Source organism: Solanum stenotomum, unplaced genomic scaffold (genome assembly GCF_019186545.1).
Source record: "Solanum stenotomum isolate F172 unplaced genomic scaffold, ASM1918654v1 scaffold15503, whole genome shotgun sequence".
Taxonomy (NCBI): Eukaryota; Viridiplantae; Streptophyta; class Magnoliopsida; order Solanales; family Solanaceae; genus Solanum; species Solanum stenotomum.
Genome location: NW_026023589.1, coordinates 3,006 through 18,567, shown reverse-complemented (window position 1 = coordinate 18,567; position 15,562 = coordinate 3,006).

Genomic DNA, 15,562 nt, shown 5'->3' with positions numbered 1-15,562 from the left:
CATGTGATGATTTTTTTCTTCGAGAACGGTCACCTCGTTGATTTTTCTCCTCATACTTTTTATCGTAAACTAAATTGAATTTTCATTGCACACATATTAATTTGTAATCTTTGTTTCGCTAATTAGGACCACTAACATGTGGTTTTGGTATTTAAATATACTATCTAATTTAGTGTATATTTGTCCCCGTTTGTTTATTTATTTTTATTGGCTTATATCTAATTCATTTTAATATATATGGATCAAGTGATATAGGAATAAAGAGTCAATTTTAAGAATAGCAAAGATAAAAATCATATTAGTGTTATATTGCTATAATTTTGCTATTTATGTTCCATAGTCATATTATGTTTGCTATATATGAATCATCTGATTTGTATAAATCACGACGATTTGTATAAATCGGACACTAATTCGTCTGTGTCTATGAAAAATTGTGTTTGTATATGGTTATGTTCTCCGTGTTAGGCTTGAGTAGTGAGCGAGATTGAAAGAGAGAGGAGAGTGGCGAGCGAGAGAGGGTAGAGAGTGGAGAGATCAGGTGAATTGTATAGGTATATCGGTTAGATAATTGTATATATGTAGCTACTATATAAATATGTATCAATGATTGTGTTTGTATATCTGCATAAACTTTGAATTCATATACAATTGAATCGATTTAAGACATTTCTGTTTATATATCAAATCTCGCTCGCTTTATTACAAACACAAATTTTACTTATATAAAATGAGAGAGAGAGAGAGAAAATTGGGTAGGAAAAAAAATTGTATTTGTATAATTATAAGTGTATAGGTTGGAGAGATATGTATTTGTATATACAGTCTCTCTCGTTTTATACAAACACATACACAACTTCACCGATTGATCAGAAATGACTCAACGTAACTATCAGAAGGGGTAAAATTATAATTTTTATGAAAATTTCCAAAAATGACCTTCCGGTCATTACGTTTGTAGTACTTTTTATGTAATTTTTAATAATATATGTTACTCCCTTTGTCTTAATATATGTAGCACAGATAGAATTTCAAGAGTAAATCAAATGTTGTTAATTATTGAGATTTACAATATTTTTATTGTAATTTCTAAATTAAATAATACATGTTACTTATTTTGTCCCATTTTATGTGACACATATAGATTAATTTAAAGAATCAGTCAAATCTTTTTATATATTTTTAAAAGCTCTTTAGTTGTCAATTATCATGATTTATAGTTTTTTTTATGCAATTTTTAATGATACATTAATTTAAAGAATCAGTCGAATTTTTTAATATATTTTTATAAATATTTTAAGTTGTCAATTATCATGATTTATAATATTTTTTTCACACAATTTTTAAATATAAAAAAAATTAAAAATAAGACAAACAAATTTAAAAAAAAATACAATTTTCTTTTACAAAAATACCCTCAAAATATCAAGCAGACAGCCTGCTTGAGCACAAACTCCATCTTATAGTACAACAATAATAATAAAGTCTGTTTCACTATGATGATATTTTGGTAATTATGTAGAGTTTGTATTAAGTTGGTCCTGTACCTTCTCTGTCATGGACAAAAACATTTCATTTGACAAGTTCATTGTCTTCCTTGTCTCAAGATGTATATTAATTAAACTTCATAATTTTTTCTTCTAGAACACTCTCCTCGTTGATTTTTCCCCTCAAATTTTTTATCTTGAACTTAACTGAATTTTCATTATACATGTATCAATTTGTAGTCTTTGTTTTGCTAATTAGGATCTTTAACATGTGGTTTTGGTATTTCAATATACCGTCTAATTTAGTGTATATTTGTTATTTTTACTTGTTTATATTTGAATTGACATATTTTTTAAAAATAATTTAATAATTATAAATTTACTTTATTACTATTTTGATTCATATTTGAGGTACATTAGACAAATAGTAAATTATATATAAATAATATCATGTTTGATAGTTAGTAATTATGTGTGTCTGAAATTAATATACTTTGATTTAGATTTAGAAATTTGTATAACTAATACTTATATAGGTCATAAGCAAAATTATGTATTAGTTTATGTAATGATAGAATGTAAAATAACTAAATCTCGCATATAATAATAAATATTCTCTCATAACTAATCCATGTGTATCTACAACATAACTACCAAACGATCCCTCAATGTTTAAGGAAATGCTTTGAAAGATGACTATAGTTATTCATGAGGGAACTCATTTTAAACTTTATTTCTCAGTTAACACGCATGGCTAACAAAGTTATGATATTTTTTTAGGAAAAACTATGTAATTAAACATATTTCACTATTATATAAACTATTATTATCTATAATTTCAAAATGTTACGTATTTTATCTCGAATTTAAAAGTTTCCAATCATATATTGAGAAAAATACACTTATATACATGTATTTTTACTACAGATACATTAAAATATGGAGATATGCGAGCAAAATCTATATGTATCTAATGTGATTCACATGTATTTGGAATACCAGATATATATGAGAGTAGTAAGTAAGATGGAAGAGAGGCGAGATAAATGCGAATCCACTAGAATACAATTTATCTGAAACAAATTTGACCTCATGTATCCTGAGATAATGTACCTGGACGTATCTGAACGTAACTGCATGCACCAAAATTTAATAAGATACGTAATATTGCAAACCATAATGTATTTAAATAATTAACTCCTAAACTAGTAAAATTTATGTAAGTTTATTATTTTTTAATAATAAAAACCATGTATTCCAATAATTGTTTTGAATCAATTATTATAGTAAGTACGATAAGAAATAGAATAGAAAAAAAAAAATTACAATAAGAAATAGTAAATAAAATTGAACGGTGGATATTAGAAGGTAAGTTTAAGTGGATCAACATCGTCTAAACATCTACATCACTGGATAGTTGGAGGGGGACCATGGTATTTTCTCGGTCTCAATTTATTTAGAATATATGAGTAATAATTTTTTCATTTGTAAAAGAATAATTTTGTTTTCTTTGAATTTTTAATAACATTTTAATTTCAACATTCTACGTATCATATTTAAAATCACAAGATTAAAAAATATTTTAATATATTTGACATAATTTTATTGAACCACAAAATATATTTTATTTTATTTTATTAAGCTCCGTCATTCTTTTTTAAAATTAGAAAATTTTACATTTCCTACTCAACATTATATAAAAAGAAATTATTTAAAGGTCGTCTAGAAGAGTACTTCTTTCGTCAACAAGGAAAATGACAAAACATTAGAGTAATTATTTCCTGTCTATTTTTGGGCGTTATTTCAGTCACGTTTGTGGAGATGTACTGGACTTAGATCTTCCAAACACTTGGGAGTGATAATAAATATTTCCTCCAATTAAAAAAGAAATAACTTTATTTAATTTTGATACGGAATATAAAAATTATAAAGGGAAAATGATCTGAAAAATACTTTAACTGTATCGAAATTACTGTTACGATATCAAATTTTATGGAAGACTTTTTACCCCCTGCACTATTTAAAAGCGTATTTTAAAGGTATATATATGTCCACGTGGATACATTACTATTTATAATGATGCAATATTTATGATGTCCATGTGGGCACGTATATACCTTTAAAATACACTATTAAATAGTGCAAAGGGGTAAAAGGTCCTTTCAAAGTTCGATATCGTAACAACAATTTAAATCAAAATTTGGATATATTTCAGACCTTTTATTTTATAATTAACTGTATATTCATTAATTACCAACTGGTATTTACAAAGCATAACAAACTACATCACGGTTTGTTAATCAAAGAAAACAAAACTGAAAAGAGATGCAACTTCAAATAAAATTAATATCAAATGTATTAAAATACTCTTTAATTTTATGATCTAAAATATACCACGTGAAAAATTGAAATTAAAACATAATCAAAAAAGAAAAAGAATCATTCTTTTTAAAACAAATTAACAAAGAAAAGCATGACATTTTTTATAAACGAACCAGTAGTGTATTTACTTTTTTTTTTTGTATTTTTAAAAAACTAGTAATTGATCATAAAAATTAGAAAACAACTGTAGAATGTAGAAAATATTGTTGTTTATGAGCATTTAATATTAAAATAAAAATATTAAAGTGGATAATATATTTGTGGCCTTGTGGGCATACAAAGGTGTCACTATTATGATATATTTTCCCCACTAACTTTACTAATTATCCCCACTTCACTTCAAATTATCGTCCACTCTCTATAATATTTTTTATACCTATAACAAAAATATTTCTCACTTGTATTGAGAAGATCAGGAGTAATCGTTAGTGGCGTAGCTATAACCATGACCTTTCGTCGGAAAATTATATTGTATATATATGTTAAATTCTATATTTAAAATTGGAAAACCTTAACAAAAGCTATATCTTTCGTGTAGTGATAATGGGTGTCCATTTGAATGAAGGAGTTCGGGTTCAAACCCTAAATAATATAATATTTTTTTGTTTTATTTTGACATTCACACATCATTATTTTTGGACATCCTTAATAAAATTTCGGGCTTCGGCCACTGTACATCGTAGACGAAAAGAATATTGTATTGTGTTAATAATTTTAGGTTGGCGTAGAAAACCGAACTTGTTGAAACAAAACATAAATATTTGAAGTCTCCAACTCATTATTCGTGGCGAAATCAGATTTTCGATTAACATGTGTTAAAATATAAAGAAGTTTAAATTGCGAAGAAATCAAAGACTGTCGACAAAAAATAATTTTATCTAGCTGCACAATGTAACTTTTAACGAAAGGGTGTCAGTCGGCACCCCTCAAGCATAAGTGGCTCCACCACTGCTCATTACTATACAAAAGAGAATAACTTTATATTTAAGGAAGATATTTTTATGTGAAACTTTGAAATTTCAATTAATTTAAAGTTATTTAAGTTATACTATATTATCAGATTGTTTTCAAAGTTTTTCGTCGATTAATACGAGCAACACAATGCTTAATAATAGTCATAGCTCAAGTTTCGACAACATCCTCTGGGGATGAAAACATTAAAGAAACAACATCTAGTGTATTCTCCTTTAAATATGACAAAAAAAGAAAGAAAGAGATATAGATGCTATAAATTCAATAGCCGAAGCCAAGTCTTTTGGTCATATAGAAGAGTTAAATTTTCTGTCAACTAGCACTAATCGAAGTGGTAAATGAGTTGAATTGATAAAAATTACGTTATTATATGTAAAAGACGTTATTGAAATTATTTTACCTATGCAACACTATGTTTTCTTGAAAAAATGATTATTGGCTAATCATTCAATCAATTTGTTGATACCAATTGGTAATCATTGTAAAAAAAAATAGCTCCTTATATATGTCACCACCAAAAACAATATTGTACTAAATATCCTATAGAATGTATTGAATTAAATTATTTAGAAAGCGATGACATACCTAATTTTCATCGTAGAATAAAAATGAAAGTATATAATTCATAAATATAAGAAATTAAAGGAAACCAGTGCTGCACATGTCAACTTCAGATATTTTTACTAGTACCACGTACACTTAATAATTGATTAATTGATTATGATGGCAGAAACGGCAAGAAACATTAAATTTCGGAAAATATATTTGGCAGGACACTTTTTTGGCACGAAATGGCAGGACCTTACTTTTTTAGGGTAAGGTTGTAATTTCGCAGAAATGAGTAGGGTGATAGGATAAATTCATTTTCTTGTTATACCCAAAGTACCATCTAAAGTAAAACTACTAAAAGAAAAGTTTTAAACCACTAGATGGTTTCAAGAAATTACACTGTCAAACATTTTTTTCCATCCCAATAAAAAACACTGCCCAAGAAACATTTATTTATATTCAATTCAATATTCTATTCACTCTCTTTCTTCCAATTTTTTTTTATCCTCATTGTTGTTTATTCTTCCATTCTTCTTCCTTTTTAGTATCACTTGTTTTTAAGGGGATGGGGGTGGGGGGATAAGGTATATTCATTAAATTTTAAAAATATTCTTTAAAGTAATATTCATTAATTTATTGATATACCTCTACAAAATAATAATAATATTTTACAATTTCAATAATTATATTCCACGTTGAGAATAAAACTATTAATTTTCATGAAATTCAATACATTTAATGAATCCATTATTTTCTAGTTAAATTATTTTTTTTATATAATATTTCCTTAAGAGTATTAATTGTAGGGATAAAGTGAGAATTTTTTTAAACTAATTTTATTTTAATTTAATGAATAAGCCAGAAATTTAATATATAAAATATTTAAGCCAACCAAACATAAGAAAATTAAGAAACATTTTCTGGAATAAGAGATAAAATGAATAAAGTAAAAAAGAAAGTAAAGATATTGGAAGAGTAAAGTAAATGAAATAAAATGAGTAAAGTAAATAAAAAAGAAAAGTCAAAGGTGATTTTTTTTTTTGGAAGGAAATTTAGGTGGTTTTGGAGCCAAGAGCCAAAAGACTATGTCTGTCATTTCGCAGTGTCATGTCAGGTCGTGCCAAAAAAGTGTCGTGCCATTTAGATTTACTCAATTCCAAAAAAAAAGAAATATTAAATCAATTTTACTAGTGTAGTCAGTAGTCACTAACATTAAAAAATACTTGGCTAACAGATATTTATAATTTATCTAAGAATCTGTTAAGTCAAACAAACTCACTTAATTCGTATATTTTTAAAAATAAAATTTGAATCGAATTCATAATCCAAAATTTTTGGATGTTGAACAAAGATATTTTTATTTTTAGGATAACTGATAAAAATTTTACTAGTTTAGGAGTTAATTACTTAGATACGCGTTATCTAGTTTGCAATATTACGAATATTATCAGATGTTGGTGCGTACAGATACTTTCAGTACACGTATCTAGGATCACATGAGGTCAAAATTAGATGTAATTTGCTCTAGATATACAGTATCCATGTGGATTCACATGTATCTGGGATATATAGAGAAATCTCGCTCTCCTCCCTCTCATCTCGCTCGTCACTCTCCTATTACCAAATACATGCGAATCACACAAGATACATATAAGTACATGTATCTAGTGTGATTCACATGTATCTGGAATGCATAGACAAATCTTGTTCGCCTCCCTCCTATTCTCTCTTGCCTCACTCCCTATTCAATGTATCTAGTAGCAAAAAACATGTATATCTAAGTGTATTTGATTTTGAAATTTGGTTTGCCATTATTAATTAGAGATATAAACTGTAATTATTTCAAACTACATGGAGAATTAGTAAATGTGGCAGGAATTAGATAGTTTCTAATTTTGAAGGGGAAATTACGCAGAGAAGTCATTTACTAGTTAATTTGCTAACATAGCTACATTTTCCAATAATTACCACTTGCAGCTTGATTTTAGCTATAATTACGTGCAACTCTCTCCTCTCTCCTCTCTTATACATATGTATATCAATTACATATATACAATTATTTGATAGATATACAAATATAATTCGCCTCTCTCCACTCTCTGTCCTCTCTCGCTCACATCTCTCCTCACTCTCCCAATATCGCTCGCCTCTCTTCTCCCTCTAACATGTAACTATGAATCGTAATGAACAAACTATTGCTATGAAGTCTAATTAATTTCATTTTTGTGACAATTTGCGAAATTTCCTCTTGTTTCAATCATTTTAAGAAGGAAATAATAATTTTTGAGTCTAGCCCAAATAAGCCCGCTAGTTGGCCCAAAGCCTCTCAAGCACCCCAGTTAGCCCGCTACCACTTAGCTTTACTGAGTTTTTTTATTTTTTTATTTTAGTAATAAAATAAATCATAATAAAATGAATCTGTTTTATTAATTGTACATGTTGTGTTTTAATAAATTTGAATTATTAAATGATACTTAACTTTTTAAATTGAGTCATCGCCGTATAAAAGAACAAAATTAAAATATATAATCATCAAGGTCTTATGGTACTCTAATTTAAAATATCAGCAAAAACATTTATTTGCAATTCAATATATGTAATTAACACTTGAAAATGATTTCACTAATATAACATCTATTGAGAAACACATTTAATTACGTTACTTTGTACCTAGCTAAAACACAAGGAAAATACTCCCTCAAACTCAATCTATGGGAACTGAAATTGTTGCTTGAAACAAGTTATACATATTTAATATAAGTATAAATTATTTCATTAGGGATAATAAATAGTTTAAACGTTAAAGCAAATCATTCCAACTATAACGATATACTGTATCATTCTTTTGGAATAAAATTAAAGAAAAATATATCACATAAATTGAAACAGAAGAAAAACAAACAAACACACACACACACATATATATATATATATATATACTAGTATACGTACCCGCGCGATACACGGCTATTTTACTTAAAAATTGAATCATTAAATAGTTTTACGCATTTAAAGATAACAAAAAATAGAAATATGATTTATGTGAAGTGTTTGTTGGTACACATAAAATTATATTTCTTGCAATTCTTTATAGTCTAAATTATTAATAACATTTTTTTATATTATTTCATTTTGTTACTTTAGTTTTGAAACGAATTCACAGTGCAAGTTTTTTTATTTTATCTCTATCACTCTTTTTGTAAATAATTTTATATTGTGTATTTTAAATAATTTTGTCATATAGCATTTTAGTAATCGAAATAAGATTATATTAATTAATAGTGTTAAATTGAGATTTTGTATTCAAAATATAAGAAGAAATGTTATGTTTTTCAATGTTTAAAGCTTTTGAAAAAGCTATCGATACTTGTAAGGATTATCTTTTTACATGCATAAACAGCTATCGATACTTGTAAGGATTATCTTTTTATATTATATGCATGTGATAAGATACACAAATTTTCTTTCATTTTATTTTTAACATATAATTTTATATTTAATTAAATTAAATTTATAAAATTTCCTATATGAAATTTTAGTACTTTTGAATTTTTTATTATGTTGCTAAATTTATTTCATTATATTAGATTTTCAGATTTTATGCATTAAGTTACATGATATTATCTATTGCATGGTTTCGTTATACATTAATGTTCTCCTCTTTATTTAATTCTTTTTCTACAACGATATTTTTACCAACTTTTCATTTATAGTCCAAATAAATAAAAATGTTATTATTAAATTTTGAATTTAAATTAATTACATATAAAATTTTGATTTTTATCTTTAAAACGAAAATATTAACATGAAAATTTGAATTTTATTTTAAATATGTTTCTTGAATATTTTTTCAATTAATTATTTTTATTTTTGTCGTTATTTAGTAAGATTTCAATTACATGATCTTATTCATATAGTATTTTTTTTTTAGTATTTCAGAATACTTTCTTATCTCAAATTTAAATATTTATTCGTTTACATTGAAATTATTTTATTTATATATTTTTCATTTTATTGTTCATGTCTATCGTTATTGTGTTAACCTTATGTCATATATTTTAAAAAATATATATTTTTTCACTTATATCCTTCTATAACTCATATTTTAATATTACGTATATAAAAATGTAGTTTCTTACTTTGAAAATACTAATTGTTTTTTATTATGCTTTTACTTCCTTAGTAAAAATCTTTTCATTGTTTAAATTCAACAAATGTAATTTCATTCACTATATGATATATAATATCATCCAAATTAGAGAGAGAATGAAGCATATGTTGTCAAAATTTAAAATTTGTTTATAATTGTTTTTTGAAGTTTGAACCCCCTGTTTACTTAAAGTTGTTGTGACTCATAAATAAATGATTATTCAATTTATTTATTTTTTTAAAAAAATTATCAATATTCTGAGTATATTACTTTTGCATTATATGCAATGAGATATGTAAATGTTTTTGTACTTTTTTCGGTTAAAGTATACAAAAGGAATTTTAGATAACAATCTTAGAATTTCTACAATTATATAACTAAATATATCCATGATGAAATATGTGAGCTTTTTTCTTAAAACTATGTTCATGACAGTTTTTACGTCTCATATTATATATAACAAAAAATATTGATTAATACATATTTTTCATAAGCGTGAAATTTTAAAATTATTTTTATTCTCTATTTTATTGGTGGAGAATTCTTCAGTCTGTGGTGAAGTCCTAGAAGTACTTCACCCCTAAAGAAATCAAAATTATAATTTTATTACGTGGGTACAAAAAATACAAAAAATATATATACATAAAAATAAAAAGGGATGAATCAATTGAAAATACATTTTAAATTCATTTTGTAATAACACAAATATAAAACAGAGAACAAACATATGATTTTCAATATTTTTTTTTGTATTAACATAATCATTCTTCTTCTTCTTCTTTTTTTTTTTTTTTGGNGGGCGTTGAAAGATCTTCATTCATTTTTTACTTCACTTTTTTTTTCTTCTGTAAATCGAAGACTTTTAAATTTTTATAGAGAATCAATATGGATAATGATACGGAAATAGAGAATCAAAGAGAGTAAAATCAATTATTGAGAGATTGGGGCTATATTATATAGCTTTAAACGTGGGTGGCAGTTTTAAGACTTTTGAATTGGCAGTTTTTTTTAAAAACTTTTTGACAGTTTTTTTTTTATAATTTTTTTAAAAAAATAAACTACACGACACGTACCCCATTACCCCATTTATATACTCACAAATATATGGGATAAAAATAAATATTCTAATTAGAATAAATATAAGAGTCCAATAAAACTTAAACATTACCCTCTAATCAGTTATTTATAAAAGAATAAAAAGAATAAAGAAGAGTTATATTATTTATGGTAACTTTTTAATCTTAAAAATAATCCGTTCAAAATATTTAAAAAATTTAAAATTTAAATTTAAAATTACTAACTAATGCAAATATCTAACCAGTTATTTCTAAATGAATTCTACCATTATATAAGAAGGAGTTTATGATCGGACATTCTATGTGTCCCATCATAACTCCCTATATAATATATAATATAATAAATCATTTTTTCTACTATATAATATATATAATGTATACATAAACTCTCTTTTATTATATAGTAAAAAATAGAAATAAATATATATATATATATATATATATATAAAATATAAAAATCATTTACAAATGACTTAAAATATTTAATATTTTAAAGATATATAATAAAATAGGTTGACTCTCAAACTTCTATCCGGGTCACATATAAAATAACATATATCATTTTAAAATTACCAAAAAAGTATTATAAATAATAATAATTAACAACTTAAAATATCTGAAGGACATTTGAAAAAGGTTAATTTTGTAATTTTATCCATATCACATAAATTAGGACAAAGTGACCAGCAATGTAGGTTATTTGAAAGTTACATAAAAATATTATAAATCACAATAATTAGTAAATTAAACATTTTTTTTAAATGCAAATTTGTATGACTCTTCAAATTTCATTTGTGTGACATAAATTGAGACAACAAAAATAACATATATTGCGTCCATTTTAATTTATTTGTCTTAATTTTTTTTTATATTTAAAAATTGCGTAAAAATACTATAAATCATGATAATTGACAACATAAAATATGTTTTGAAAAAGATACAAAAAATTGCACTGATTCTTGAAGTTAATCTATCGTAAAAATACTATAAATCATGATAATTGACAACATAAAATATTTAAAAAAAAAACACATATAAAAAATTTCGATTGATTCTTCAAATTAATCTATCGTTAAAATTTATGTATAAAATACAATAAATCGTGATAATTGATAACTTAAATTATTTATTAAAAAAACACAAAAAAAGAAATTGATTGATTCTTAAAATTAATCTATCAATGTCACATAAAATGAGACAAAAGTAGTAATATGTATTATTTAATATGAAATTATTGAGAACTACAAAAAATGTATTGTAAATCTTCACAATTAACAACATTTGATTAACTCTTGAAATTTTATCTATGTTACATACATTGAGACAAGTGGAGTAATATATATTAAGTATTTACAAATTATGTAAAAATATTATAAATTACATTATTAACAACTTAAAATATTTAAAAATCATATTAAATTAAAATAACACACTATATTTTATTTGTGTCACATACATAAGGACAAAAAATAATAGTTATTGGGCCCGTGCGTAAGAGAGTTTATGCCCAAGTATAATATATAATATTCAATGACTCTCCAAATTTCATTTGTGTCACATAAATTGAGACAACAAAAATAACATATATTGGGTCCATTTTAATTTATTTGTCTTATTTTTTTTGGGTTTTTTATATTTTAAAAATGCGTAAAAATACTATAAATCATGATAATTGACAACATAAAATATGTTTTTAAAAAAATACAAAAAATTCCACTGATTCTTTAAGTGAATCTATCGTAAAATTACTATAAATCATGATAATTGACAACATAAAATATTTCAAAAATGTTGTATGTGGGTAGCCTTATTGTGCCTTGAATAGAGTCAAAGAAAGTACAGGTTTGTGATAAAAAAAATTTATTCCTTTATCCACGCAAACAATTGCTTCAAAAACTCGTTAGTAGCCCCAAAACATACCATTTATATTATTGGGCCCGTGCATAGCACGGGCAACATTATCTAGTAAAAAGAATAAAGAAGAGTTATATTATCTATGGTAACTTTTTAATTTTTAAAAATAATCAGTTCAAAATATATTGATTTAAAAAAATTTTAAAATTTAAATTTAAAATTACTAACTAACCAAATTTAAATATTTTAACATTTAAAATTTAATTTTTAAAACTTGTGGTGTTGACATGTGTCATTTTTTCTTCTCCTTTTATATTACTATATATAATAAGTGGAATATCTACTACTTAGCACATGACAAGTGTTGGATGATACGTGCTTCATAGTGTTGTACATTCTTCTTTTATGGTTGTACCTTTAAAATTTATATTATTGGACAATTTAACACCATTAATTACCTACTACTTTATTAGCCAAAAAGTTTGACCTCATTTGGGCCCATTTATTATTTATATGTTTTCAATTTTCAATATATGTTGTTTTTCTAATTCTTTTTTTCAACATTTTATTCTAAACTTCTTGAAATTTAATTACCTATTTATTACTCTCTCTATGCACTTTTAATTGTTATGATTTCCTTTTTAGAGTCAAACTATAAGAATTTTAACTAATATTTTACAATGTGTTTTTTCATCATATTCATAGGCAAAAAATAACAATTTATAGTACTTTTTGTATAGATTTTGCATATTTACTTTTTTTTTAAAAAATATCGAATTAATACAATCTGATTTAACTTTGAAAATTAATCAAATGGACTTTCAAAAAGTGCAACATGACAAATACAAGAGGACAAAGAGAGTATATTTTAGCTACAAAATATATTAGAGGTACAACTTTTTAAAAAATTTAAATTTTTATTGCGTTGACTCTTGAAATCTTATCATTGTCATATAAATTTGAACAAATTATATATTATTAAAAGTTACATAAAAGATGCTATAAATCACAATAATTAACAATTAAAAATATTTTTAAATCATACAAGAAATTTGGTTGACTAATTGGAATAGAATAAGAAACATGTACTATTTGAAAATAACGTCAAAATTTCTAGAATTCACAATAAATTAACAACTCAAAATATTTATGATTATTCACGTGAATTGAAACATGAGTAACCTATATTATTTAATAACTTCAAATACATTTTTAAGAAAACATATAAAAAATCGACTGATCTTCAAATTTCATTTATATCACATAAATTAAAACAACAAAAAAAAAATTTATTGGGCCCGTGCTGGCACGGGCACCAAATATCTATATATATGTGTTACAAATGGAAAAGTCCCAATTAAGGAAGTAACATATAACATTTACAAATGACTTAAAAAAATTAAAAATTACAATAATTACCAATTTAAAATATTTAAAAGCTATATAATACAATACGTTGACTCTCAGAATTCTATCAGGCTCACATATATTGGGACAGAAAAAATAACACATATCATTTTAAAATTACCAAAAAAGTATTATAAATAATAATAATTAACAACTTAAAATATCTGAAAGACATTTTAAAAGGGTTAATTTTCTAATTTTATCCATATCACATAAATTAGGACAAAGTGACCACTAATGTACGTTATTTGAAAGTTACATAAAAATATTATAAATCACAATAAATTTAGATGACTCTCCAAATTTCATTTGTGTCACATAAATTTGAGACAACAAAAATAACATATATTGGATCAATTTTAATTTATTTGTCTTATTTTTTAATTTTTTTATATTTAAAAATTGCGTAAAAATACTATAAATCATGATAATTGATAATATAAAATATGTTTTGAAAAAACTACAAAAAATTCCACTGATTCTTGAAGTGAATCTATCGTAAAAATACTATAAATCATGATAATTGACAACATAAAATATTTCAAAAATGTTGTATGTGGGTAGTCTTATTATACCTTAAATAACGTCAAAGAAAGTACAGGTTTGTGATAAAAAAACTTATTCCTTTATCCACGCAAACAATCACTTCAACAACTCGATTATTAGCTTCAAAACATACCATTTATATATAGTACGGGCCACATTATCTAGTATAGATATAACTAGGAATAGCTTGGTCATCACTCATCAAATAATTATATTTCCCTTGTGACTCTTAAATTTTCAGAAGAACGTGTCCTTATCGTGATGGGCATACCATCTTGCAATAATTCATACATTTATTTAATTTATCTTCAAGTTTATTAGAATAATAATATAAACAAAAAGCATAACATACATGTGCTTAAAACGGAACCAACGTAGAAATTCAATAAATATTTTTAAAAATAATATGTAGGGACTAAGTCGCTACATGTATAGTCCAAAGGGTATAAATAAACATAGTTTATGAAACCCTAAGTGAAAATTCATCTAAATATCTAGAGAGAAAAAAAAATAGAATATTAATATGGAGTTCTCTTTATCTGATTTTAATTTTCTTGAATCAGTAAAGCAACATCTTTTAAATGATTTCGATTTTTTTGAATATTTTTCACCTATGAATTTAAGCAACGTCGAATTATCTAATAGTCCTAACTCAAGTTTAGGTAGCTCCCCTCCAATCGAATCTCATGAAAAGTCCGAATCTGAGGTGGAAATTATAAAGGGGCCTTGTTAGAGTTGATCTCTATGTATTGTAGTTGTAATAGGATTGTAATTGTGATTATTCTATATTATAAATATAAGTCATGCGGGTGAGCAAACACATGCTTTTACATTATCAATTTATGTCTTTCATCTTGGTATTAAGAGCCATATACGATTCTTCCTCTCTTTTTTTTTCAATGGCCCCAGAAACATCTTCCTCCTCTTCGACTCAACAAACCTTGAATCACTCTTCCCTTGGTCTTCCCATTCCCCCTCCAACAATTTCTAATATCAAAGGTTTTGTCCCTATCGAATTGACATATGTCAATTACCTTACTTGGAAGAAGGTTTTTGTCAAAGTTTTGAAAAGTTATAATCTGTTGTCCGTTGTAGAGGGAAAAATATTTTGTCCTTCGCCAAATCATGAAGAATATAAA